The following is a 27300-nucleotide window of genomic DNA, read 5'->3' as shown; positions in this document are numbered from 1 at the left end:
TTGGTGGTGAAAAGTCCCAGAGATGTTAAAGACATAGTAGCTTTGTTAGGAAAAATACTTGGCAATCCCAATTGCTTGATCATGCCAGAATTATACATTTGCCAAATTGCTAAAAGTATACTAGAATATATTCAAGGAAATCTATTATATTATATTATATTATATTATATTATATTATATTATATTATATTATATTATATTATATTATATTATATTAGCTGTGCCTGGCCACGCGTTGCTGTGGCTAGGACTTAATTTTTCTTTTCTTTTTGTTGTATGAACATAGAGGCATGGATGAGAGGTTGTGCTGTCAATTTTTGAGGTTGTGGGACATTTAGTTTAGTTGTTTTGTCCAGTGCCATGATTCCATTACCCTTTTATATATATAGATTGGAGCCTCCGGTAGCTCAGTGTGTTAAAGTGCTGAGCTGCTGAACTTGCAGACTGAAAGGTCACAGGTTCAAACGTGGGGAGCCGAGTGAGCGCCTGCTGTTAGCTCCAGCTTCTGCCAACCTAGCAGTTCGAAAACATGCAAATGTGAGTAGATGAATAGGTACCACCCCGGCGGGAAGGTAACGGCGCTCCATGCAGTCATGCTGGCCACATGACCTTGGAGGTGTCTACGGACAATGCCGGCTCTTCGGCTTAGAAATGGAGATGAGCACCAACCCCCAGAGTAGGACACAACTGGACTTAACGTCAGGGGAAACCTTTACCTTTTTATTATATTATACACTTTTTCACTGAATTTGCTTCAAGTGTGCTGTAGGCTCAGTCCAAGATAATATTTGAGCATGGACATAGTATATATACCATAACAGCATATTGGTCTAGAAAATGATAGTAACACCATTTTCTTTGGGTGTGCATTGGACCTTGATGCTCCCAGGTGTAGCAATGCTACATGGCCACTAACTGGACATTTAGGGACTCTTATGGGTTGTATTGTGTATCTGGGGAAGGAAACAGTGTTATATTCTGCAGTAGAAGACAATCTTTTCTCCTTGACATGAAAGGGCACCCAGATTGCAACTTAGTGCACTCATATTATAAATCAGAGTTGGGGATGGAATGGCACTGAGGAGCTCTCTGGTTGCCCTCCTCCATCCAAGACAAGTACATTGTACAAGAGATACAGACACCTCTTTTCTCTAAAAAAAATACTTAGTTTGGCATTGAGGCAGTGCTGAAGCATGGAGCTGTCCAGCATCTGATGGACAGCCAGGAAAATGGGAGCAGGTTTTATCTCCAGGGTGTGAAATTGTGGAATCTAGAGGATGCCTAGCAGACCTTGGAGAGCAGCTTCCCCACCCATTCCTTCCCATAAAAATGCCCCCCAGATGTCTCCCGACCCATATTAGGGTCTGTGGGGAGCATTATCGGCATGCTTTTAAACTTTTCTAGGCCACTTGAAGCCCAAGGGGGCTCAGAAAGTGACAAAAACATTCCCATAGCCCCTAGAGAGTGTTTGGGGGTTATAGAGAGAGTTAATATTTATTTATTTATTTACTTATTTGCTACATTTATATCCCGCCCTTCTCACCCCGAAGGGGACTCAGAGCGGCTTACAAGTTATATTTCCATACAATTTATTATATCATTAGCATAGCACAATATTAGTAAAAGATAAATGTTTCCCCTGACGTTAAGTCCAGTTGTGACTGACTCTGGGGATTGATGTTCATCTCCATTTCTAAGCCGAAGAGCCGGCGTTGTCCATAGACACCTCCAAGGTCATGTGGCCGGCATTACTGCATGGAGCGCCGTTACCTTCCCGCCGGAGCGGTACCTATTAATCTACTCACATTGGCATGTTTTTGAACTGCTAGGTTGGCAGGAGCTGGGGCTAACAGCGGGCGCTCATTCTGCTCCCAGGATTTGAACCTGAGACCTTTTGGTCTGCAAGTTCAGCAGCTCAGCACTTTAACACACTGTGCCACCAGAGGCCCTTAGCACAATATTAACATTATATATTACTATATTGCACTATACCACTATAAAGGTAAAGGTAAAGCTTTCCCCTGACATTAAGTCCAGTCATGTCTGACTCTGGAGGTTGGTGCTCATCTCCATTTCTAAGCCAAAGAGCCAGCATTGTCCGTAGACACCTCCAAGGTCATGTGGCCGGCATGACTGCATGGAGCGCCGTTACCTTCCCGCCGGAGTGGTACCTATTGATCTACTCACATTGGCATGTTTTCGAACTGCCAGGTTGGCAGAAGCTGGAGCTAACAGAAGGCGCTCACTCCACTCCCGGGATTTGAACCTGGGACCTTTCGGTCTGCAAGTTCAATACTGGGGCGAAGTATTAGTATTAGTATTAGTAGTATTATATTGCATTACATTATAATATTAGTATCAATATTACATGTATATATTCACTGTGGGGCCCTGAAGACCACATAAACAATCAAGGGAGCTGCATGTATCTCACACTTGTTCCCTCTTGTTCTAATCCCCTGGAGTTCCAGTATACCTGCTGGAACAGACTGGAGATGTGAGAGTTGGAGTTGAAAGAGTGGTAGGGATGAGGCCAACATAGCCTCCCTCAGAAAGGGCCAGGGAAGGTCCCACATCTTATTCCCATGCAATATACTAGTGGTCGGACTCCTACAAAACATCTTAGAACTTCGGTAGGATCATATATGATGATAGGAGACATGATAGCCATGTATAATATGTGAGGGGAAGTCACACGGAGGAGGACCAAGCTTGTTTTCTGCTGCTCTGGAGACTAGGACATGGAATAATGGCTTCAAACTACAGGAAAGAAAGGAGATTCCACCTGAACATTAGGAAGAACTTCCTCACTGTGAGAATTGTTCAGCAGTGGAACTCTCTGCCTCTGAGTGTGGTTGAGGCTCCTCTTTGGAGGCTTTTAAGCAGAGGCTGGATGGCCATCTGTCAGGGGTGCTTTGAATGCAATTTTCCTTCTTGACAGATTGGGGTTGGACTGGGTGGTCCATGAGATTTATTTATTTATTTATTTACAGCATTTATATTCCGCCCTTCTTTCTCACCCCAAAGGGGACTCAGGGTGGATCACATTACACATATAGGCAAACATTCAATGCCTTTTAACATAGAACAAAGACAAACAAACATAGGCTCCGAGCAGGCCTCGAACTCATGACCTCCTGGTCAGAGTGATTTATTGCAGTGATTGATTGCAGCTGCTCTCCAGTCTGCGCCACAGCCCGAGCCCGAGCCCGAGATCTCTTCCAACTCTATGATTCTATGATATAGTACTATAAGACTCCATATAGGTCTTATCCTTGCAATCGTTTTGACATTCTTACCACAACATTTAAATCAACTCTGGAAGAGACCAGTTGGTGGCCCTTTGTACACTAGATTCTGTCTCTATTCCACCATTTGTTGGCCTCTATTCTAGAAATGCCTTGAATGAAGAAGATAATTAAAAGCCAAAAAGATGGCAAAACATAGTATAGAGCAGGGGTCCCCAAACTAAGGCCCGGGGGCCGGATGCGGCCCTCCAAGGTCATTTACCTGGCCCCTGCCCTCAGCTATAATATAATATTTTTATATCAGTTTTAATTATATATATATATATATATATATATATATATATATATATATATATAAAAAATATTGATAATAATCTTATGTTATACAATATAATACTAATAGTAATACCATATCATAATATTAATTATATGTTATATATTAGATATTATATAATAGTATAGTGGTATAGTTCAATATAGTAATATATAATGCTAATATTGTGTTATGCTAATAATATAATATATTGTATGTACATACAGCTGCTCTGAGTCCCCTTCGAGGTGAGAAGGGTGGGATATAAATGTAGTAAATAAATGCAGTAAATAAATAATTAATTTTAGACTTAGGCTCGGCCAAAGTCTGACATGACTTGAAGGCACACAACAACAACAACAATCCTAATTAACTTGACTATCTCATTGGCTAGTAGCAGGCCCACACTTTCCATTGAAATCCTAATAGGTTTATGTTGGTTAAAATTGTTTTCATTTTTAAATATTGTATTTGTATTGTTCTTTCGTTGTTGTTGCTGTTGTTGCACTACAAATAAGACATGTGCAGTATGCATAGGAATTTGTTTGTATTTTTTTTCAAATGATAATTCAGCCCCTCAACAGTCTGAAGGATTGTGGACCGGCCCTCTGCTTTAAAAGTTTGGGGACCCCTGGTATAGAGCCATAGAGTCCTGACTCTGTGACTCTAAGAAGATAACAAAGATGCAAACCTGTGTTTCGAGAGTCATTGAAGTCCTTTTTAAAATGAAGACAGAAACACACTCTTGTGAAGGGTCAACTAAGTCAGACGACACTTCATTAGCTTTCATTCGTTTCTTTTCAACATTATAAAACACCTTAAATTCCTTTGATTCTGAAAGGTTCAATTAAAGCCCTTACCTTCCCATTTCTTTTGTCCTGCAGGCACAGTATTCATAATAATAATAATAAAAAAAAGGCAGAAGAGAAACAATCTTTTTTTCAAGGACAGAAAAAGCCACCACCCGCATGCCTGAAAATTGTTCAAACAAAACAGCAGCATTTGAAAAGACGGGGATGGGGTTCTTTGTTTTCATCTCCCGCTTGTTTCTTCACCTTCTTCTCCCTGGCTTCAAGGTTTTAAAGTATTAGCAGGGGGAGAAAGGGACTTCCAAAAGCAATAAAGCCTCATGCTGTTGTTATATCATTCCTTAGAGTCAGAATGTAGAAGGGGGGATGCAAGATAAAAGACAATGGCAGGGGCTCAATAGAGAGGAAAACACCCCCTTTAAGGCGAGAGTCAAAAACATCAGCCTCTGTCTCTGCATCCAGTAACTCAGAGACACAAACAAAATACAAGGAGACAGTTTAAAGTTAAACACTTGACAGCAGCTTCCACACTTTGTAAATAACAGTTTAAACATCTCTCACAAGTCGGCATCAAAACATGCCTGGGTTCTACAGTCCCTGTTTAAGTGGGAACAATTTAGCCTTGTTATTCTGCAAACAACTTGAGACCGTCAAGCAAAAAAAAAAGCCGGTTGTACATTCACGTCTGCGGAATAAGCTAATCTGAACCAAGACTTTTCAGGGGCTCAGGGAGAAAGATAGTTCTGGGCACTATGATTCAGGGAAGATAATTTATTTTTTTATTTCGTGTCATAAAAATAAATAAATAAAATAAAATAAAATAAAATAAATAAATAAAAGCTGGTTGTACATTCACGTCTGTGGAATAAGCTAATCCGAACCAAGACTTTTCAGGGGCTCAGGGAGAAAGATAGTTCTGGGCACTATGATTCAGGAAAGATAATTTTTTATTTTATTTCGTGTCATAAAAATAAATAAATAAAATAAAATAAAATAAAATAAATAAATAAAAGCTGGTTGTACATTCACGTCTGCGGAATAAGCTAATCCGAACCAAGACTTTTCAAGGGCTCAAGGAGAAAGATAGTTCTGGGCACTATGATTCAGGAAAAATAATTTATTTTTTATTTCGTGTCATAAAAATAAATAAATAAATAAATAAATAAATAAATAAAATAAAAGCTAGTTGTACATTCACGTCTGTGGAATAAGCTAATCCGAACCAAGACTTTTCAGGGGCTCAGGGAGAAAGATAGTTCTGGGCACTATGATTCAGGAAAGATAATTTATTTTTTATTTCGTGTCATAAAAATAAATAAATAAAATAAAATAAAATAAAATAAAATAAATAAAAGCTGGTTGTACATTCACGTCTGCGGAATAAGCTAATCCGAACCAAGACTTTTCAGGGGCTCAGGGAGAAAGATAGTTCTGGGCACTATGATTCAGGAAAGATAATTTTTTATTTTATTTCGTGTCATAAAAATAAATAAATAAAATAAAATAAAGTAAAATAAAATAAATAAATAAATAAATAAAAGCTGGTTGTACATTCACGTCTGCGGAATAAGCTAATCCGAACCAAGACTTTTCAAGGGCTCAGGGAGAAAGATAGTTCTGGGCACTATGATTCAGGAAAGATAATTTATTTTTTATTTTGTGTCATAAAAATAAATAAAATAAATAAATAAATAAATAAATAAATAAATAAATAAAAGCTAGTTGTACATTCACGTCTGCGGAATAAGCTAATCTTAACCAAGACTTTTCAGGGGCTCAGGGAGAAAGATAGTTCTGGGCACTATGATTCAGGAAAGATAATTTTTTATTTTATTTCGTGTCATAAAAATAAATAAATAAATAAATGAAATGAAATAAAATAAATAAATAAAAGCTGGTTGTACATTCACGTCTGCGGAATAAGCTAATCTGAACCAAGACTTTTCAGGGGCTCAGGGAGAAAGATAGTTCTGGGCACTATGATTCAGGAAGGATAATGAGAAGCTGGGATGTGTCCAGAGGAGAGTGACCCAAATGATCAAAGATCTGGAAACGATGAATCCCTCTGAGGCGTAGTTTAGGGACTTGGTATGCTTACTTTGGAGAAGGGGAGGTGAAGAGTTGACATGATAGCCGTGTTTAAATATTTGAAAGGATGTAATATGGGAAGGGAGGCAAGTTTGTTTCTTGCTGCTCCGGAGACTAGGACACAATGGAGTCATCCCACCTAAACAATAGGAAGGTGAGAGCTGTTCTGCAATGGAATGTGCCACTGTGGACTATATTGGCCTGTCACTCTCTGGATGTTTTTTTTTTTTTTTTTAAATATTTTTATTAAGCTTTTAATCTTGTAAAATAGGATAAATTTACAATGAAAGAGTGGAGCCTCCAGTGGCCTAGGGGATAAAAGCCTCGTGACTTGAAGATTGGGTTGCTGACCTGAAAGCTGCCAGGTTCGAACCCCACCCGGGGAGAGCGTGGATGAGCTCCCTCTGTCAGCTCCAGCTCCATGCGGGGACATGAGAGAAGCCTCCCACAAGGATGGTAAAACATCAAAACATCCGGGCGTCCCCTGGGCAACGTCCTTGCAGACGGCCAATTCTCTCACTCCAGAAGCAACTCCGGTTGCTCCTGACATGAAAAAAAAAAAACAATGAAAGAGTGAGAACATTTTGTTTTGATAGAAAGTAAGAAAGTGAAAAGAAAAAACAGTGAGAGAGGATAGAGAACAAAAAAAAACAAAAAAAAGAGGGGGGAAGGTTTTTTTTGTTTTGGTTTTTTTGACTTCCTTCTTACTTTGATAGTCCTATAATCCATTTCCAGTCCATATTTCCTTGTTTTAATTCTACTTCTCCTCCGTCTTCTTCTTATCCCTAAGATTGTGTATTTTTAGCAAATGAGGTCTATCTTCATTTGTTTCAAGTATTTTATTTATTTATTTATTTACAGCATTTATATTCCGCCCTTCTCACCCCGAAGGGGACTCAGGGCGGATCACATTACACATATAGGCAAACATTCAATGCCTTTTAACATAGAACAAAAACATGACAAACATAGGCTCCGAGTGGGCCTCAAACTCATGACCTCCTGGTCAGAGTGATTCATTGCAGCTGGTTGCAGCTGGCTTGCTCTCCAGCCTGCGCCACAGCCCGGAACCTTTTACAAGGTCCCAGTTTGTTTCTTTCTTAGGTAATCCATGGTTGGGCGTCAACCAGTATGTGAGTCTGTCTCTCTGGATGTTTTAAACAGTCCCATAGGCAAAACAAGAGTCCAAGAGTCCATAGGCAAAACAACAGTTGATAAATCCACAAGAACAAAGGTCCAAAGGTTACAAAGATCAAGGAACAGGAGAATCTCTAAGGCAAGGAAGCATGGACATCCACACAGATGAAGCGAGGATTTGCTTTGACAAAGGTCTGTCTCAAAGCACACAGTTTTAAAAGCAACCCAAAAATGCATGGGGGTAAAAAAATTGTTTTTGGAAGTTTTTGGCTTTCAGATTTCCCCTTAAGAGAGACTCAACCTGTATATCTATATCTTATTCTAAGACAATATCTTCTTTGTGGGTTGCAGGTGGGAAGAAGAAAGAAAGGAAAGCACAAAGAGGAATAAGATACTTTCTTTCACACACACCCATTTTTGCCATGTTCAAAGAACCCTGGGCTCAATAACTCCCTGCTTGTTGCCTGCCTCCAATGAAGACAAATTGAAACAAAACAGACCATTAGCTTTGGCAAAACAGACAACGATAGAAGCATCAGTAGCCAATTGCTTTGTGGTCAGATGTGGTTCTACCCTATTCATTTCTTATTCACCACCAGCGCCATGAGCAGCAACCTGGGCAATAAATGTGAACACAACCATACCATATTGTATGGCCCTTGGAAACTGTCCAGGTGATTATTCTAAATGGATTGGAGGGGAGGTAAGAGGGAAAGAGACCAACATTTCCTGCTCTCCTGCAGAAGTGCCAATTGGAAATAAACATTTGCACAAAATTACGGTCATTTGCAGATGATTTTATAATCTGCGGTATCCTACAAGTCTCCTTTAAAGTACCTTTTGGATTTCTTGGCACTAAAATCTAGAAATATATATATATAAAGAAACCACACTGCCGACACTCAAGTGTGTCCTATTCTCCATCAAGCTCGTCTTGCAATTGTTATTCCCCATAAAACCTAAACCAGTTAATAGAGGTGGTAGCAGAATAGAGTGCATCCCTTAAAGTAATTTATATCATATTGCTCCTAACGTGGCTCAGGACGGTGATTTTTTTAGTACCGCATTCATTTCACGCTGACATTTTTGGCTCCAGTGAGTCTTTTTGCTTCCCGACGGTGCATGCACGTGTTTACATACTTACACGGTAATTTGAAGATAAACACAGCAAAGGGATTTGATTAGAACGGAGGAATGAGAGTGCTCCTAAAACAGCAGAACGATGGAGCAGAATCCTGACTCAATTACCATGTAAAATATGAGGAGTGTGATGACAGCCTTCATTTTGTTTTGCCTCTTTCAAGCCCAGTTCTCCTCAATCTTGGAGGAGGGATGGTAGGAACAACTACATGGCCATCAAACTATCGAGGTATAAAAAACAACTTGAGAAGGACATCTTCCACAAACTCAGGAATATCATTACTCAGATCCTACAGTTGAAAGGTACCTGACTTTTTGAAATGTAGATACAGTAGATCTCAAGAAATTTATTTGCCCTGATGTAAGGATTCAGCTATTCCATCAATCCTCTCTCTGACCGGCATGATTAGAAAGTACAGTAGGCCCACTTTTCATGTGAGGTCATTGAAAGTAGTTTCATTTATTTGCGAAGAGCATTGAATGCCATAGATTCACTCTAAAGTTTCTAGGGAGAGCTAGAGAAATGTTCTCTTTATGACTCCAGTAAGATCCTATGCTCAATTTCCACCACAAGCTATGCTGGAAGTTTACTATAGAATTGTGCTGGGGAGCAGTTATATGGTGTGATTTGACTGGAAGTCCAAGACACCATGCATTTCAGGTAAGAAAAATAGGCTACCATATTACATGAAGATCATATGATGCAAAGATCCCAGAACAGATCTTTTTATATGTATACGTGGGCCTACTGTGTTTTGCATATTTTTGATGATGATTCAGTAAATCACCAGCAGTAATAAGATCTACCAACTGAAAAATGGCCAGTTCAAAGCCCGATCGGGGTGAGCACTCGACCTCAAGCCCAGCTCACTGTTTACCCAAACAGTTCGAAAACAGCTTATAAGCTCTAAGTAGAGAAATTAGGTACCACAAATTGCGGGGGAGGTATTTTTTGACACCATAAATAACAAGACCAAAAATGCAGTGACCCGAGAGGAAGGTAGAAGGAGGAAGTCATGATGGCTCTTCGTCTTAGAGAATGCTTAATTTGTAAAATCATAACCTAATTTGATGTTTAATAGGCTTTTCCTTAACCCCTCCTTATTATCCAACATATTCGCTTATCCAACATTCTGCCAGCCCATTTATGTTGGATAAGTGAGACTCTACTGTACCTACATAATGCCGAAAGGTCGCAGGTTCGAATCCCGGGAGCGGAGTGAGCGCCCGCTGTTAGCTCCAGCTTCTGCCAACCTAGCAGTTCGAAAACATGCCAATGTGAGTAGATCAATAGGTACCACTCCGGTGGAAAGGTAACGGCGCTCCATGCAGTCATGCCGTCCACATGACCTTGGAGGTGTCTAAGGGTAACGCCGGCTCTTCGGCTTAGAAATGGAGATGAGCACCAGCCCCCAGAGTCGGACACGACTGGATTTAATGTTTACTTTTACCTTTTACATAATGCCTTGTACATATAGCCAGAAGTTAATTTTATAAACAATGTTTTTAATAGTACTGTGCATGAAACAAAATTTGTGTTCGACAGAGAACAAATGTATTACTATCTCAGACACGGATGAGGACAATTTTGGAATATTTTGGATTTCAAAATTTCGGATAAGGGATACTCAACCTAGATCATTCTTTGGAGGATCTTGTGCATTTTATTGTATGGCCCACATAGCTCCCCCTGAATATGTTGTTTGTTTATGTCTACCACAATTCCGGTGCCCAAAGTCCTGTCCATGGTCCTGCAAAGCTTCTATTTGACCCTCCTGACTGTATGGGCAGCCCACATCTGCCTCTGGTTATATTTTATTGGACTGTTTGCCTAAAATTGCAGAATTGTAAGAGCCTCACATCCAAACCCCTTGTCAGGAACATGCAACTAAAGATGTTCATCCAATCTATGTTTTTCTTGGCTCTGACACTTCTTTTATCAACAGGGAACGTAGAGAACCATTGTGACTCCTACACCAGTAAAAGAAATTGATTGTCCTCGTCCAAGGAGCAGCATGCTAACCATTTACCTGCACTGCCACTCATTATCTGTTCCTTGTTCAGTGGACACCTTTTGCTTGCCTCCTCGCAGTGGGAGAGCTTTCCCCCTCTCTTTCCTGTTTGTCCTTTGCCCCCACCCGTTTTCCTTTTATAGCTCTGCCTCCTTCAACAACAATGTGCCCTTATGTACATCTCCCTCTTCCACATACTGATCAGGAAGCAAGGAAAACCCTTCAAGGTCCAATGAACACATCAGCCAGTTCGGCTGGAAAAAAATAGAGAGAGAAAAACAAAGCTAAAAACCAATGGCCTGCTAATGAGAAGCTGGGGAGGGAGCCGTTGTCCCAGCTATTATTAGAAACACTTCAATGGAGGGTAAAGAATGGGAGAGCTCAGAATCGGAAGGGACCACAAAGGTCATCTAGTCCAACCTTTGCAATGACACTGAAGCACTTTTGAAAGTGACCCATCCAGCCCCTTTTAAAGGCCTCCAAAGAGGGAGAGTTGAACTGTGTTATATGAAACTACGCTGACCATATAACGCAGTTTCAAACTGCATTACATGGCAGTGTAGAGGGGGCCTGAGTCTATGGGGCAGAAAAATAATAATAATAATAATAATAATAATAATAATAATAATCAGAAACTCCTCAAAGCACAGCAGACAAAAAACCAGTACAAGAAAGCCACACTACAAACTAGAGCTGACAGCTGGCACAACAAAACATTGCATGGAAAGTTCCTTGACAAAACTGAAGGAAAAGCTGACAAGGAGAAGACCTGGCTCTGGCTCACGAATGGGACCCTGAAGAAGGAGACAGAAGGCCTGATCCTTGCAGCCCAGGAGCAAGACATCAGGACAAAGGCAATTAAGGCCAAGATTGAAAAATCAGCTGATGACCCAAAATGCAGACTGTGCAAGGAAGCTGACGAAACCATTGATCATATCCTCAGCTGCTGTAAGAAAATCGCACAGACAGACTACAAACAGAGGCACAACTATGTGGCCCAAATGATTCATTGGAACTTATGTACCACCTCCCTGCAGTAAAGAACTGGTGGGATCACAAACCTGCAAAAGTCTTGGAAAATGAGCACGCAAAGATACTGTGGGACTTCCGAATCCAGACTGACAAAGTTCTGGAACACAACACACCAGACATCACAGTTGTGGAAAAGAACAAGGTTTGGATCATTGATGTTGCCATCCCAGGTGACAGTCGCATAGATGAAAAACAACAGGAAAAACTCAATCGCTATCAGGACCTCAAGATTGAACTTCAAAGACTCTGGCAGAAACCAGTGCAGGTGGTCCCGGTGGTGATGGGCACATTGGGTGCCGTGCCAAAAGATCTCAGCCATTGGAAACAATAGACATTGACAAAATCACGATCTGCCAACTGCAAAAGGCCACCCTACTGGGATCTGCACACATCATCCAAAAATACATCACACAGTCCTAGACACTTGGGAAGTGTTCGATTTGTGATTTTGTGATACGAAATCCAGCATGTCTATCTTGTTTGCTGTGTCATAAAATAATAATAATAATAATAATAATAATAATAATAATAATAATAATAATAATAATAATAATACATTATTTGGAATGGCACATTGGGTGCTGTTCCAAAAGATCTCAGCCAGCATTTGGAAACAATAGACAATAGACATTGACAAAATTACGATCTGCCAACTGCAAAAGACCACCCTACTGGGATCTGCACGCATCATCCGAAAATACATCACATAGTCCTAGACACTTGGGAAGTGTTTGACTTGTGATTTTGTGATACGAAATCCAGCAGGTCTATCTTGTTTGCTGTGTCATAATAAAATAATAATAATTTTATTTTTATACCCCGCCCCATCTCCCCGAGGGGACTCGGGGCGGCTTACATGGGGCCAAGCCCAGGCAAATCAGACAATATAAAACACAGCAATAAAACAAATCAATCAACAATAAAGTAGTCATAAAACAAATGAGGTCACTTAACACAAACATGCTTGATAAAATCCTGGGTTGGCTCCTAAAAAGAACTGGGCCATAAAAGTGCTAGTAGTGAAACCAGAAAACAAGCTGCCTTGTCTTTTACATGACATCCCATCAGCTATTACATGATGGCTGTCATGTCTCCACTCAGGATGCATCTACATTGTCAAATTAATGCAGTTTGACACCAGTTGGTTCAATATTATTGAATCCTGAGAGTTGTTGGTTGGTCAAGCTCCAGCACTCTTTGGCAGACCAAACTAAAAACTTTGCAAAACTACATCTTAATAATAATACAGTAGAGTCTCACTTATCCAACACTCGCTTATCCAATGTTCTGGATTATCCAACACATTTTTGTAGTCAATGTTTTCAATATATCGTGATATTTTGGTGCTAAATTCATAAATACAGTAATTACTACATAGCATTCCTGCATATTGAACTACTTTTTCTGCCAAATTTGTTGTCTAACATGATGTTTTGGTGCTTAATTTGTAAAATCATAACCTAATTTGATGTTTATTCAACATATTCGCTTATCCAACATTCTGCTGGCCCATTTATGTTTGATAAGTGAGACTCTACTGTATTAAAATAACTTTATTTTTGTACGCCGCCTCCATCCCCCCGAAGGGACTTGGAATGAGCCCAATCAACATAGTTAAAATATAACATACTAAGTACACAGACAATAGCATAAAACAGAATAAAACAGGAACATTATAACAAAATATAAAACAACCATCAAACCAACCAATAAACCTGGTATAACTGTAAGTTCCTGGGCAGTTTTGAGGGTCAGACTGATGGATAGCATTGATAGTCTAGCATTGATCCATGGCAGTTAAAGTGGTATCTAGCTGCATGCTGCGGTGACATCTCTAGCCCATCCCCTGTTCAGATATCAGCCAAAACGCCAATGCCTTAAATCAAGAAATAGTTCTCTAAGATCTACAGAGATACTCACAGGAATGCCTCAGCAAGCGAGAGTCCAAAAGTGGCAGGCTAAAACCCGGAACCTCAATCCATGGCTGATATCGAATTAGAGACTCCCTCCTGGGCACACAGAAGACTGGGCAACTTGGAAGGCGCTGAATAGTCTGTGCTCTGGCACCACGAGATGCAGAACCAACCTTAAGAAATGGGCTACAAAGTGGAGTCCACGACATGCGAGTGTGGAGACAGACAAACCACAGACCACTTACTACAATGCAGTCTGAATCCTGCCACACTTATAGCAACACCAGAGGTACTCCAAGTGGCCAGGACATTTAGTATCAAAGTTTTTAACTGTGTTTTTAATGCATTATAACTGTACCTTCAGTTTGCTTCTGGTACGATAAATAAATAAAAAAGTAGTGTCAAATTGCATTTATTCCACAGTGTAGATGCCCTTTTAGTCTTTTCTTCAAGCTAAAAACTGGAAGATTATGGAAAGATAGGCCTATATTTCTTCCAAACAGCTTTGAAGGTCCTTTAGCTCTTGTTTTATCTTCAGAACAACCCTGTGAGATGGATTCAGCTATGAACTGCCATGGCAATATTGGCAAATGGGGTATCTGAAGCCAAAATAGTCCCTTTTTGTGATGGCTGATAGAGTGAAAACTAATATATTTAGACAGGACTGTGGAGTTAGAGTCAATAGAAACATACTGACTCCAGCTTCAAAATAAAAATGATAATATCCAGTGCCTAGTACAGAGCACAGTAACTTTCGTAGAAATTTATGAAAGTTTCCTTGATCAGAAATGTTAATTAAATCAATGTGTTTTATCTCCCATCTGTCTTAGTAGCTTGATGATCCAGGTGGTGGTGAAGAAATGCTACCATTATACCCCAAGAAATTTGTAATTACGAATTAATAAACATTTGCTCTTTATGAAGGAGTTGGACAGAAGAATAATAGAAGAGTCAGGCTGAAGGTTCAGTATCCAAACAAGCCCTGGTTTGAGACTACAATTGCCAGAATTTTGCAGACAGCAGGGCTATGATGCTAGCCAAGGGATTCTGGGAGTTATAGTCCAAAATAGCAATTTAAATGAGCCTCTACCATGTATGTTTCTGGACTGATGGCACCAAACATTATCAAAGATATGTATGTGTATATATGCGCCTTAGAGCCACCTATATTGTTTTCCCCAATACTGATTATTGCCTTGATCACCAGTAACTTGGCTCTTTCTTATAGCACTTTGTAACTGCCAAGTATATCAATTAAATTTTTTTCAAAGTCCTGTATTAACATTAAATAACTAATTAACAATCTAATCCTTGGGGTTTGTTTATTCGCTGTTACGTAACTCATTTTAATGAAACTCGTGATTACTTGGCAATATACAATTAAAAAATAATTAAAATCTAATTTGAAGCTTGCCCCCAAATCAAAATGGTATTTATTTTTCAAGTTTGCATGAAAGGCTGTGTGACAACCTTTATACCTGCTATCGAGTGCATCAGAATAAATACCTGAAATAAAACAATCCCAGTCCACTTCGTGATCTCCCTATGAGAGCGGGAAAGGAAATTGATCCGTTTTACTCCTGAAAAAAGCAATCTGGGATTTATGGAAGAATCATGGGTCATAGAACCAGCTTTGGGAGATTCATTTGACCTTAAGGGACACCTTCTGATATGTAGGCACTGTGTTTATGTTGCTAACATTCATATTTTTGCAACAGCAGCACTGTATGTCCATTATTTTATAGTGTAATGCACTATTTTCTGGTTATGTTGTTTTCCTTTCCTGTGTGCTTGGTCTATCTATCTATCTATCATCTATCTGTCTATCTTTAATATGGTGCTTGTTGTAAGTTTTTAAAAATTGTTTTATTTGATATCTAAATTGGGTTTTAATCAGGATATGATGTTTTAATTGATTATATATTGCTGTTCAATGTATTTGTATGAATTTTATATGCTGTATGCCGCTTTGAATCCCACCCACGGGAGAAAAGCGGGATAGAAATGAAATAATAATAATAATAATAATAATAATAATAATAATAATAATAAAATTACAATCTGTCAACTGCAAAAGACCACCCTACTGGGATCTGCGCGCATCATCCAAAAATACATCACACAGTCCTAGACACTTGGGAAGTGTTCGACTTGTGATTTTGTGATACGAAATCCAGCATGTCTATCTTGTTTGTTGTGTCATACAATAATAATACTAATGTCATACAATATTGTGTCATATAATAAGAATAAGAATAAGAATAATTCTTCATTGGAACTTATGCCTCAAGTACCACCTCCCAACAGTAAAGAACTGGTGGGATCACAAACCTGCAAAGGTCGTGGGAAATGAACACGCAAAGATACTGTGGGACTTCCGAATCCAGACTGACAAAGTTCTGGAAAACAACACACCAGACATCACAGTTGTGGAAAAGAAAAAGGTTTGGATCATTGATGTCGCCATCCCAGGTGACAGTCGCATTGACGAAAAACAACAGGAAAAACTCAGCCGCTATCAGGACCTCAAGATTGAACTGAAAAGACTCTGGCAGAAACCAGTGCAGGTGGTCCCAGTGGTGATGGGCACATTGGGTGCCGTGCCAAAAGATCTCAGCCGGCATTTGGAAGCAATAGACATTGTCAAAATCATGATCTGCAAACTGCAAAAGGCCACCCTACTGGGATCTGCACGCATCATCCGAAAATACATCACACAGTCCTAGACACTTGGGAAGTGTTCGATTTGTGATTTTGTGATACAAAATCCAGCATGTCTATCTTGTTTACTGTGTCATACAATAAAATAATAATGATGTAGGTGGGCATTTCAGTGGACCAAATATTGCATTGACTTTATTCAGTGTTGTGTACCTTCACATCATTTTTATAGTAACTCAAAATCGACCCTATCCCAGGCTTTGTAGCAGGATTGGAAATGAAGAGATTTGCCATTAATTTCCTCTGAGAGAGTGTGACTTGACCAAGTTCACCCAGTGGGTCTGAGCTGGGATTCAATGTTGGAGCAAGGATTCAAACCACAGTCTCCAGAGTCCCAGTCCAATGCTCAAATCACTATAATACCTGGGACTTCATATTTGGCTTCTGCTCCAAAAGAGCTAACATCAGTAAAAGAAAAGGTACATTTAAGAGTTTTCCACTTGACATTAAGTCTAGTCATGTCCGACGCTGGGGGTTGGTGCTCATCTCCATTTCTAAGCTGAAAAGCCGGCATTGTCCGTAGGATGCTTCCAAGGTTATGTGGCCAGCATGACTGTATGGAGTGTTGTTACCTTCCTGCCAGAGTGGTACCTATTAATCTACTCACATTAGCATGTTTTTGGACTTCTAGGTTGGCAGAAGCTGGGGCTAACAGTGGGAGCTCACCCCACTCCCCAGATTTGAACCGCTTACCTTTTGGTCAGCATGTTCAGTGGCTCAGCGGTTTAACTCACTGCGCCACTGGGGGGTCCAGTAAAAGAAAACAAGTCACATAAAAGTATGGTGAACTAGATTTAATGGTGGATCTCAATTCTAGGAGACCAAGATTCACCTTCTCCCGTTGAGCCAAGGAGAACCATTAAATGTCCTTGGGCAAGTCAATACCATCTCAGCCTGAAAATAAAGCAATTGAACCCTCCTCCTTGAATACATCTTTCCAGGAAAACTCTAGGACAGGATATTCAGAGATTGGAGTCCACTTGAAGGCACACAACAATAATGATGATAAAAACATAAGATAGCAAAAATAGAAAAATAGAGCTCTTTCTAGAGTGACCTAGCACAGTCACCAAACGCCCGTCTGACAATGTTTGCTCTTTGTTTACATCTGTCCTCTAATTAAAATATAGGACTGCCGTGCTTATGTGTTTCTTATGGCTGCCATTTTGGATTGGTTTCAGAATTTAATGATTTGTGTGTGCAGTTATCTTTGATGCACAGCTGTCAACCAGCTCAGTAATCAAAACTGGGAAGATATGAAACCGCCAACTGAGAATTTGAGCAAATGGATATGCAGGAGGCATAGGTGTGTGTTTTAAGGCAGGCAGATGTCAGTATATGAATCAGGCGTATGTGTACATCTGCTATTCGAGAGGGAAATAATGAAGTAATAACATATGTTTGTTCAGCGATCTCATCCGGATCATGCACAGAATATATATAAAAAGCTGGTAACAGAGCAATGTAGAAATTAGAGAAGATGGATCGCATGTCGAGCTGAATTGTAGAATATGGAAAAAAATTCTACCGCTCCAGAAACTAGGACCGGAGCCTAAAGATTCCAATGGCAAGAAAAGAGGCTCCACCTAAACATTGGGAAGGACTTCCTAATGGGAAGAGCTGTTCAACTATGGAAGAGACTTATTCAGTGGTTGGTGGACCCTATTTTTTTGGAGGTCTTTGGACTGGCATTTTTCAAGAGTCCATCCTTCAGGAGGCATTTGGGGAAGGGGAAGAGATGGGCTTTATTTATTATTTATTTATTACATCATTTCTACCCCGCCCTTCTCACCCATCAGGAGACTCAGGGCGGCTTACAATATAAACAATAAACACATCAAAAAAACAGTTTTCATCAAATTTAAAAATCCATCGAGATTAAAAATTGCAATAAAATTAAGCATATACATTAAAAATATACATAATTATACATTGAAATATATAAATGTATAATTATGGGGAGGTTATATAACTTTGGGGAGGTTGGGCAGGATTGGGAGGGATATGAGTTTTAAAGGGCACTTTAGTGTTGTATTTTAATTCTGTTTTTACCACACTGTTACTATTTAATTGTTTTTTAACTTTTGTATTGAACTTTTTAAATTGATCTAGTATGGATTGTTAGCCGCCCTGAGTCCCCACATAGGAAAAGGTGGGATATAAATAGAGTTAACATTAAAATTATTATTAATACAGTAGAGTCTCACTTATCCAACATAAACGGGTCTCACTTATCCAACATAAATAAATAACTTTATTTTTGTATGTCACCACCATCTCCCCAAAAGGACTCGGAGTGGCTTATATGGGGACAAGCCCAATCAGTCAACATTTACATCATAAAATATACAATTAGAACACCAGTATCGAACTAAAAACAAACTATGGATTAAAATAGCATAACTATAAAATCATTAAAATCATTAAAATCATAAAACTATTTTTTAATGTATGGCTTGGTCGTTCTTGAAAATAAAAGTAAGTTAGTATGGATTAACTTTATTAAAATTCACTCCTTGGGTAAATATGACACTATTTAACTGAGGAGTGAGTTTTAATAAAGTTCAATAGCAAAAATACTACAGTAGAGTCTCGCTTATCCAACGTAAATGGGCCAGCAGAATGTTGGATAAGCGAATATGTTGGATAATAAGGAGGCATTAAGGAAAAGCCTATTAAACATCAAATTAGGTTATGATTTTACAAATTAAGCACCCAAACATCATGTTATACAACAAATTTGACAGAAAAAGTTGTTCAATACGCAGTAATGCTATGTAGTAAAGACTGTATTTACAAATTTAGCACCAAAATATCACGATGTATTGAAAACATTGACTACAAAAATGCGTTGGATAATCCAGAATGTTGGCTAAGCGAATGTTGGATAAGTGAGACTCTACTGTAATAATATTCCATGTGGTATGGGACCGGACTTGATGCCTCTTGTGGAGCCCTCAAACTTTATGAGTCTTATTTTACTTAGGCAATCCCTCGTAGCTTGAGGATGATGGTCCTCCAAGTGTAATGTCTTGGCGGTGGATGCATAGGTGGCAGTGGAGACCGATTGTTGACCCGCATGTTTTTCCGCAGTGAGGACATCGGTTTCCAGATGGAAAGCGGTCTCAATTAGGGTTGGCTTGACACGCCTTTCTCTTGCCATGTTTCTCCCTTAAGCCCACCATTCGTGTCTCTTCGAATTCCGCAGCACTGCTGGTCACAGCTGACCTCCAGTTAGAGCACTCAAGGGCCAGGGCTTCCCAGTTCTGTGTCTATGCCACAGTTTTTAAGGCTGGCTTTAAGCCCATCTTTAAATCTCTTTTCCTGCCCAACAACATTATGTTTCTCGTTCTTGAGTTGAGAGTATAGTGATCAGGCATTCGGACAACGTGGCCTTCAGTCCAGCGGAGTTGATGGCGTAGGAGCGTCGCTTCAGTGCTGGTGGTCTTTGCTTCTTCCAGCATGCTGAAATGCATCCTCATGTCTTCCCAAGAGATTTGCAGGAGTTTTCAGATGCAACACCAGTGGAGTCTTTGCAGGAGTTGAGTGTAACGTCTGTAGACAGTCCATGTTTTGCAGGCGTAGAGCAGGGTTGGGAGGACAATGAGTCTATGGTGACAACAGCCAACTGATTCCTCAGATCACTCCCCTGAACCAATGTTTTCTTGTGTTGTCAAAGGCTTTCATGGCCGGGATCACAGGGTTGTTGTATGTTTTCCGGGCTTTATGGCCATGTTCCAGAAGTATTCTTTCCTGACATTTCACCCATATCTATGACAGGCATCCTCAGAGGTTGTGAGGTATATGGAGAAACTAATCAAGAAAGGTTTATATATATCTGTAGAAAGTCCAGGGTGAGAGAAAAACTCTTGTCTTGTCCATACCTCACAACCTCTGAGGATGCCTGCCATAAATGTGGGCGAAACATCAGGAGAAAATACATCTGGAACATGGCCATACAGCCCAGAAAACATACAACAACCCAATGTTTTCTTGTTGTGAGCCTTCAAGTCACTTCTGACTTACAATGATGTTAAGGCAAATTGATTGTGATGTTTTCGAGGATTTGAAACCTGTTCTCTAGAGTCATGAACCAAAGCTCAAAAGTACTATGCCATGCTGGCTCCAATAAAGACTATCTGGACTGATTTATGGCTAAAGCACGAGGATAGTGGATGAATGGATTTTAATTGTATGTTTTTATATTTTTATACTATATTAATTGTTTGTAATGGATTTTATTTACTGTTATGTTTATTTATGTGTCGGCATCGAATTGTTGCCAGTTGTTGCCTGAGTCCCTCCGGGTGAGAAGGGCAGGATATAAATGTTGGAAATAAATAAATAAATGTCAGGGGATCTTTGACCCAAGGATTGTGCCATTACCTGAGATGGCCCAAAAGAGCTGTTATTAGAATACTTCTTTCTGTTTTGAAACATATGGCACTTTATCACTGCTACTTATTTCCATGATGCAGCACTTTATATTATTGAAACCTGTCCCCACTGGGTTGCTTTTAATTACTCTGATTTTATCTGTTTGGATTTTAATGTATTTGTCCATTATTTTATTTTGTGTATTGTTGGAATGTTTTAAGTTTATGTTAAATATGTTGTTGTTGTTCGGGCTTGTCCCTGTTGTGAGCCGCCCCGAGTCCCTTCGGGGAGATGGGGCGGGATATAAAAATAAAGTTTATTTATTTATAACCCATTACTATTCTCAATGGCCTTTCTAGAGCACTCCGCATTGGAGAGTTGGCTATGAATCCTCCTGAACCGTCCAAGGCCCGCCCGGAGTTTCAGAATCTGTGCAGAAGGGAACTTGGTAAGGACAAAAAAGTCATCTACCCCATTATGTGAATCAACACACAGCCTTCAATTCTCGCTCTGAGTGAGGGCTTGTGCTTGGTTATTTTCTCTGAACCAATTTGACAATCGTTAGATGGAGGCTCGCTGACAATTGATAGCCCAATAAGCCTCGGCACAGCAAGGGCTCTTGATCTCCCGCATAACCTGGAGGGAGAAAAAATGAAAGCGAGAGAGACTCCCTCGGTGGGTGGCAAAACCACTTTGTGGAACCTTTCCCTAATTGCCCTTGCACCCAGCAAGACTAATAAGGCCTCGTGTTGCTGGCATGAGATTTTTCTCTGGCCGCCCCGAGGGAGAGCTTGACTGGAGTGACTTTAAAGCAGCAAACAAAAAACTTATTTTCTGTTTCCAAGTGCTTGCTTCCAAAAGTTTCTTTGACTTGCTTTCTCCTCTACCTGCCCACCCCCCTTCCCCTGCTTTCCCCTTGACCTTCCTGTGTCAGATGTGGCACCAAGATTATTGCTCAAATCAAAAACTCCTGCTTTGCCCAGGGAAGGATGTCACAGTCTGCTTTATCTCCTTAGTGATGAGCTTCAAAGGGCTTGAACCCGTAAATCAAAGATAATCAAATACTGGCTGGCTGCAGAGTGTGCTTTGGGCTAAACAATTCTTTGGAAGAGAAAAGAGGGCATGATGCATGTAACTCTGCAGAAATAAATAATACTGGCTCATATTCACTGCAGGTGTAGCCCCAACAAATACAACCATCAAATGGAAGCTGGTTGGAGAGGGACTCTGTCTCTTTAATAGTTTAGCAATATGATGACCTTTTTTCTAAACCGTTCATTCCCCTATTCCTAGCACTTACGCTCCACCTACAACTTGAAAGACATTCACTGCTGCTTTCGTATCAATTAAAAATAGACAATAAAAAAATGAGATACCGGATGAGAAGGAATGGCTAAATAAAGTTCTAAAAGTAAAGGCAAACCGATGAAAGAGACGGATTGGAGTAGAGTTACAGAATACTTAAAACAAAAAAAATTACAAGACACTGATATAAAAATAAATATATAAAACAAACAAAGTGTAAACACTTATAGAGCTAGTTTACTGTTTTTATTTGGAATACGGTAAATATTCAAAAACATTTAACCTACTGATGCCTCAATTTGGCACAGTAGAGTCTCACTTATCCAAGCTAAACGGGCCGGCAGAAGCTTTGATAAGCGAATATGTTGGATAATAAGGAGAGATTAAGAAGAAGCCTAGTAAACATCAAATTAGGTTATGATTTTACAAATTAAGCACCAAAACATCATGTTATACAACAAATTTGACAGAAAAAATAGTTCAATATGCAGTAATGTTATGTTGTAATTACTGTATTTACGAATTTAGCACCAAAATATCATGATATATTGAAAACATTGACTACAAAAATGGCTTGGATTATCCAGAGGCTTGGATAAGCGAGGCTTGGATAAGTGAGACTCTACTGTATCTATTTTTATTTTGAAATTTACCCATAGCTGCTGCATTTCCCACCCTCGGCTTATACTCAAGTCAATAAGTTATCCCAGTTTTTGTGGTAAAATTAGGTGCCTCGGTTTATATTTGAGTCGGCTTATGCTCGAATATATACGGTACATTTGCAGGTCTGCAGATTTTGTGCGCTCTTGGTTTCAGATCATGGGGTGTCTGTGCTTGGATGCACTTCTAGCTTTTTCTTAGGTGTAGGGAAAGATGCTTCACATCCCCAGGAACATTTCCTGCAAGTTCATTTCACTTATGCATTTATAAAGGTGGATCCAGGAGGATATGGAAAACCGGAGCCAGAGGTGGAATCAACGTAGCAAACTACCAAGGGAATGTTTATTCAATCCAATTTGTGAAGCACCTCATTGGAAGAGTAATTTCTTGACATTGCTGTTCACTCTCGAGCTGATGGGCCTGCAGTGGAAGTTGCCAGCTCTGTGTAATATGTCATCTGAGCTTGCAAACATCACCGCTGAGCTGGGTTTGACACCCGAAATCCATTTTGAGGATTGGCTGTGCTGGCAGCGATAGATCTCCTTGCCAATTGAAAAACAGGGCATAAATCCAGCCATGGAAGCAAACACCCTGTCAGAGCGGTGTAATCTACACAAGCTGGACATATTTATTTGTAAACAAAAGCCCCTGATAGGAGGGTGAAAGATGGAGGCAAAATGTGCTAGTTTGTATTGTGCTTAAGCCTATCGTGGGCCACACTCTTGCAGAAATAATAATATAATAATAATAAAACTTTATTTGTACCCCGCCACCATCTCCCCGTGGGGACTCGGGGCGGCTCACAATGTTACAAAAATAACAGCACAAATACATTAACAATACACACAGTTTAAAACACAAGAAGGTGATAAAACAAGTTAGAACAAAGATTTGAACAACAATAATAATATCAATAGTAATAATATCAAACAACCACCAATGCGATTCAGTCAACTTCAAAGGTGGGGGGACTATAGCAGCAATATAAGATAAAATCATTAGATTAAAATATCCCAGTGAAAGGAACCTAATAACATTCAGAATAGAATTATACAGTAGACTCTCACTTATCCAAGCTAAACGGGCCGGCAGAAGCTTGGATAAACGAATATCTTGGATAATAAGGAGGGATTAAGGAAAAGCCTATTAAACATCAAATTAAGTTATGATTTTACAAATTGAGCACCAAAACAACAAATTTGACAGGAAAAGTAGTTCAATGCGCAGTAAAGTTATGTAGTAATTACTGTATTTATGAATTTAGCACCAAGATATTATGATATATTGAAAACATTGACTACAAAAATGGCTTGGATTATCCAGAGGCTTGGATAAGCGAGGCTTGGATAAGTGAGACCCTACTGTAATTATAATGAGGCTGGTCATCCAATGGCTGTCTCTCCAAAGGCCAGCCCAAACATCCAGGTTTTCAATTGTTTCTTAAAGGATGGTAGGGAAGGCGCCAACCTAATCAAAAGAAACAAAAGTAACATCCAAAAGTAAGAAACCAGAACCTGGAAAAAGTTTCTTCAGGTAACCACACTTACCAGGATCCCCCAGCTGTTTGAGCTGGTGGTGATGGTAGTTGGCGGCTGGAACACAAACATGTCAATTTTTCCAATTTTTCAGCAAAGAATGCAATTCAAATCCTCTGGCAGACATTCCTGGGTCATTCACAGGTCATTGAATTTCATTCACCGGAGCTGACAGCCCTTCTGTTGTTTACATCCGTCTCTGCCAACCAATTGCCCATGGGCTGTTCCCTGTTCCCTATGGGATTCTATATTTGTTCCCAATAATCGTACCAAATTTTTAATGAGGGATGAGCAGATTTCCTCCTAGCTCCATTCTCCCTTTGTTCTCTGGGTCCGCTCCCTTGTGCGTTCTGCTCCTCAACGCCTGCTCAACCAGATGAATTGCTACAATTAATTCTGGAGTTTGCCATAAGTCCAATTTCTCCATTTCATTTTTCTCCCCCTCACAACCCCAGATTTACCAGTGAGTAATACAATACAGTGAGTATGATAAAATACGACAAAGAAAGCACTCTTAATTGCACAGGGATTGTTTTTGTGCAGCCAGTTTTACAAATATACACCTGCAGGTAGGTATAAAACCCTGCAGAAAAGAACAGATATATAATCAAGTCAATGTTTTGTTCTTCTGCAGTCTTCTTATTGCTCAAATGTGCATCATTAACAGATTTATGGTGCTATGCATCCCACTTTCTATAGTTTTCAGTGTTTTATCCCCAAATCCAAGTTTGGTCTGTTTTGTTAACACACCTTTTGGTGATTTAATGTACAGATGGATCTCGATATCCACACGTTCCGCATCCATGGATTTCCAAAACAGGAAACTTTGATTTTATCATAGTCTTTAAGGAACATCATTTTATTACACCAAAACATATCATGGTATTTGAATATCCATGGTTTTTGGTACCCACAATGGGTACTGAAACCGAACTGCAGTGGATAACAAGGTTAACAAATTTGTATGACTGTTTGCATTTTATCTGCATTATCTCCTGAGAGTTGCCATCTTGTTGCAAACATATGTATGATGTCTCTATGCATTATTTACCCTAATCCAATCATTTCTTAATTTAGTCTTTTTATCAGAGAACTGCATTGCAATAATAATAATAATAATAATAATAATAATAATAATAATAATAATGACTATTGTCTTCTGATGCTTACAATGCTTTTAGAAGGGCAGATTAAGTTGGTTCATGTTGAAATGCAGGAGCCCCTGGTGGTGTAGTGGATTAAACCCTTGTGCTGCCAGGACTGCTGACTTGAAGGTTGGGTTGCTAACTTTAAGGTGGCCAGTTCGAATCCAACTTGGGGAGAGCGCAGATGAGCTCCCTATATCAGCTCCAGCTCCATGCGGGGACATGAGAGAAGCCTCCCAACAAGGATGGTAAAAACATCTGGATGTCCCCTGGGTGATGTCCTTGTAGATGACCAATTATCTCACACCAGAAGCAACTTGCAGTTTCTCAAGTCACTCCTGACATGAAAAAAATATTGACATGCAAACCCAACAAATTCCCCTTGTTTAGGTAATTTTGCAGGACTTTGGTAGGTTGCCTTGCCAAATTCATCCCAACTTCTCACCACTTGGAGCCCCTCATATATTTTCCCAACTTCTAATCCACCAAGGATTTGGAGGTAGCCTGTTCAGTTGATTGCTTTCTACGAGTCAAATGACGTGTTTGAACCGTTGCCTATGGTGGCAGCTTTTACCTTGAGGTTCTGGTGGTAATTGCTATTAATTGCTACAGGAGATGGAAGCATCGGGGGCTGCAGAGCTTGATGCATGATAGAGCAAATGCTTTGACTGCTCCACGGAGCTTGATACACTGTGACACAGTAAAGAGCCCCATGGGGCTTTTATCCTCCATTCAACTCCGTTCACATCCTATCCATTTCCCAAATTAGATCAGAAAATAACTCTCTCTCTCTCTGCCTCTCTCCCCTTCTCACTGCCAGCTCTCTTTCCTTCGTTTCCACTGAGCTTGGCTTGATGAACTTGGAACCCTTGAGCGCCAATGCTAACAACATTGCAGCATTTGTGTCCACAGTCCTGATTGTTGGTGTTATTAGAGGAAATGTGCTACACAACAACAACAGCACCGGTGGGGAGCCACAAGGGGTTACTTGAATGTCAAAGGAAATTACTTTCCCATTCTGAGCTAGCTGTGTCCCGGAGACCTTACTGGTTTATATTGCTTATATAAAAGCCCTCTGTTTTAGACATTGGGAAGATAATAACTGTGTAATGGGAAATGATTGCAAGAAGCTTTCGGTCAAACTGTTGTTTGATGAGTTGAAACACGCATGAGCAATTCAGCCTCCTGGTCTGTGATCCCATTGTAGTTAGAACAAAAGAGATTTTAGGTGTCTACCATGTTTCCTCGAAAATAAGACAGTGTCTTATATTAATTTTTGCTCCCAAAGATGTGCTAAGTCTTATTTTCAGGGGATGTCTTATTTTTCCATGAAGAAGAATTCACATTTATTATGAACATTTATTATATACTGTACAGTAGTTGTCATCACAAACCAGCATAACCAGACAAACTGTGAATCCTATCAAGAATTTCTTGTTACTACCATTATTTCCATGTACAACTAGTATGTACATTTACCAATCCTGAATGCTCTGGTGTTCTGTTTGGCAGGTGCTGGGCATGCTTCCAAACAAAAACTCTGCTAGGTCTTACTTTCGGAGGAGGCCTTATATTTAGCAATTCAGCAAAACTTCTACTAGGTCTTATTTTTCGGGGATGTCTTATTTTCGGGGAAACAGTGTAGCTGGGTGGGTGACACTTAGAAGAAAAATGTCACCCTTTGGAGGCATTTGGGGCATGATTTTTTTTTTATTTCTGCTGATGTTAAGCAGGTTTGGAGGGGATCCGTTTGAGCTGGTGAGGAATCTGGCCATAAGTCATGGATCCCACATTTTCTACAAGAACCCTCTGTATGTATATACCGTATATACTCGAGTATAAAGACTTCACTTTTTGAACAGGCA

At 39.8% G+C, this 27300-nt stretch overlaps 1 long non-coding RNA gene across 1 annotated transcript in view; it reads right to left on the bottom strand.

The window, feature by feature from the left end:
• LOC134293475 (uncharacterized) overlaps positions 1-25274 on the bottom strand; it is a 39708-nt gene extending 14434 nt beyond the window's left edge. Inside the window, exon 1 of the long non-coding RNA XR_010000423.1 lies at positions 24303-25274. This is a non-coding gene — a long non-coding RNA (uncharacterized LOC134293475). The remainder of the gene's footprint in view (positions 1-24302) is intronic.
• Positions 25275-27300: the final 2026 nt, after the last annotated feature.

The sequence above is a fragment of the Anolis carolinensis genome, unplaced genomic scaffold, assembly GCF_035594765.1.
Source record: "Anolis carolinensis isolate JA03-04 unplaced genomic scaffold, rAnoCar3.1.pri scaffold_8, whole genome shotgun sequence".
NCBI classification, from domain to species: Eukaryota; Metazoa; Chordata; class Lepidosauria; order Squamata; family Dactyloidae; genus Anolis; species Anolis carolinensis.
The sequence above is the reverse complement of the archived record's forward strand: the minus strand, read 5'-3'. Positions and strand labels throughout refer to the sequence as shown.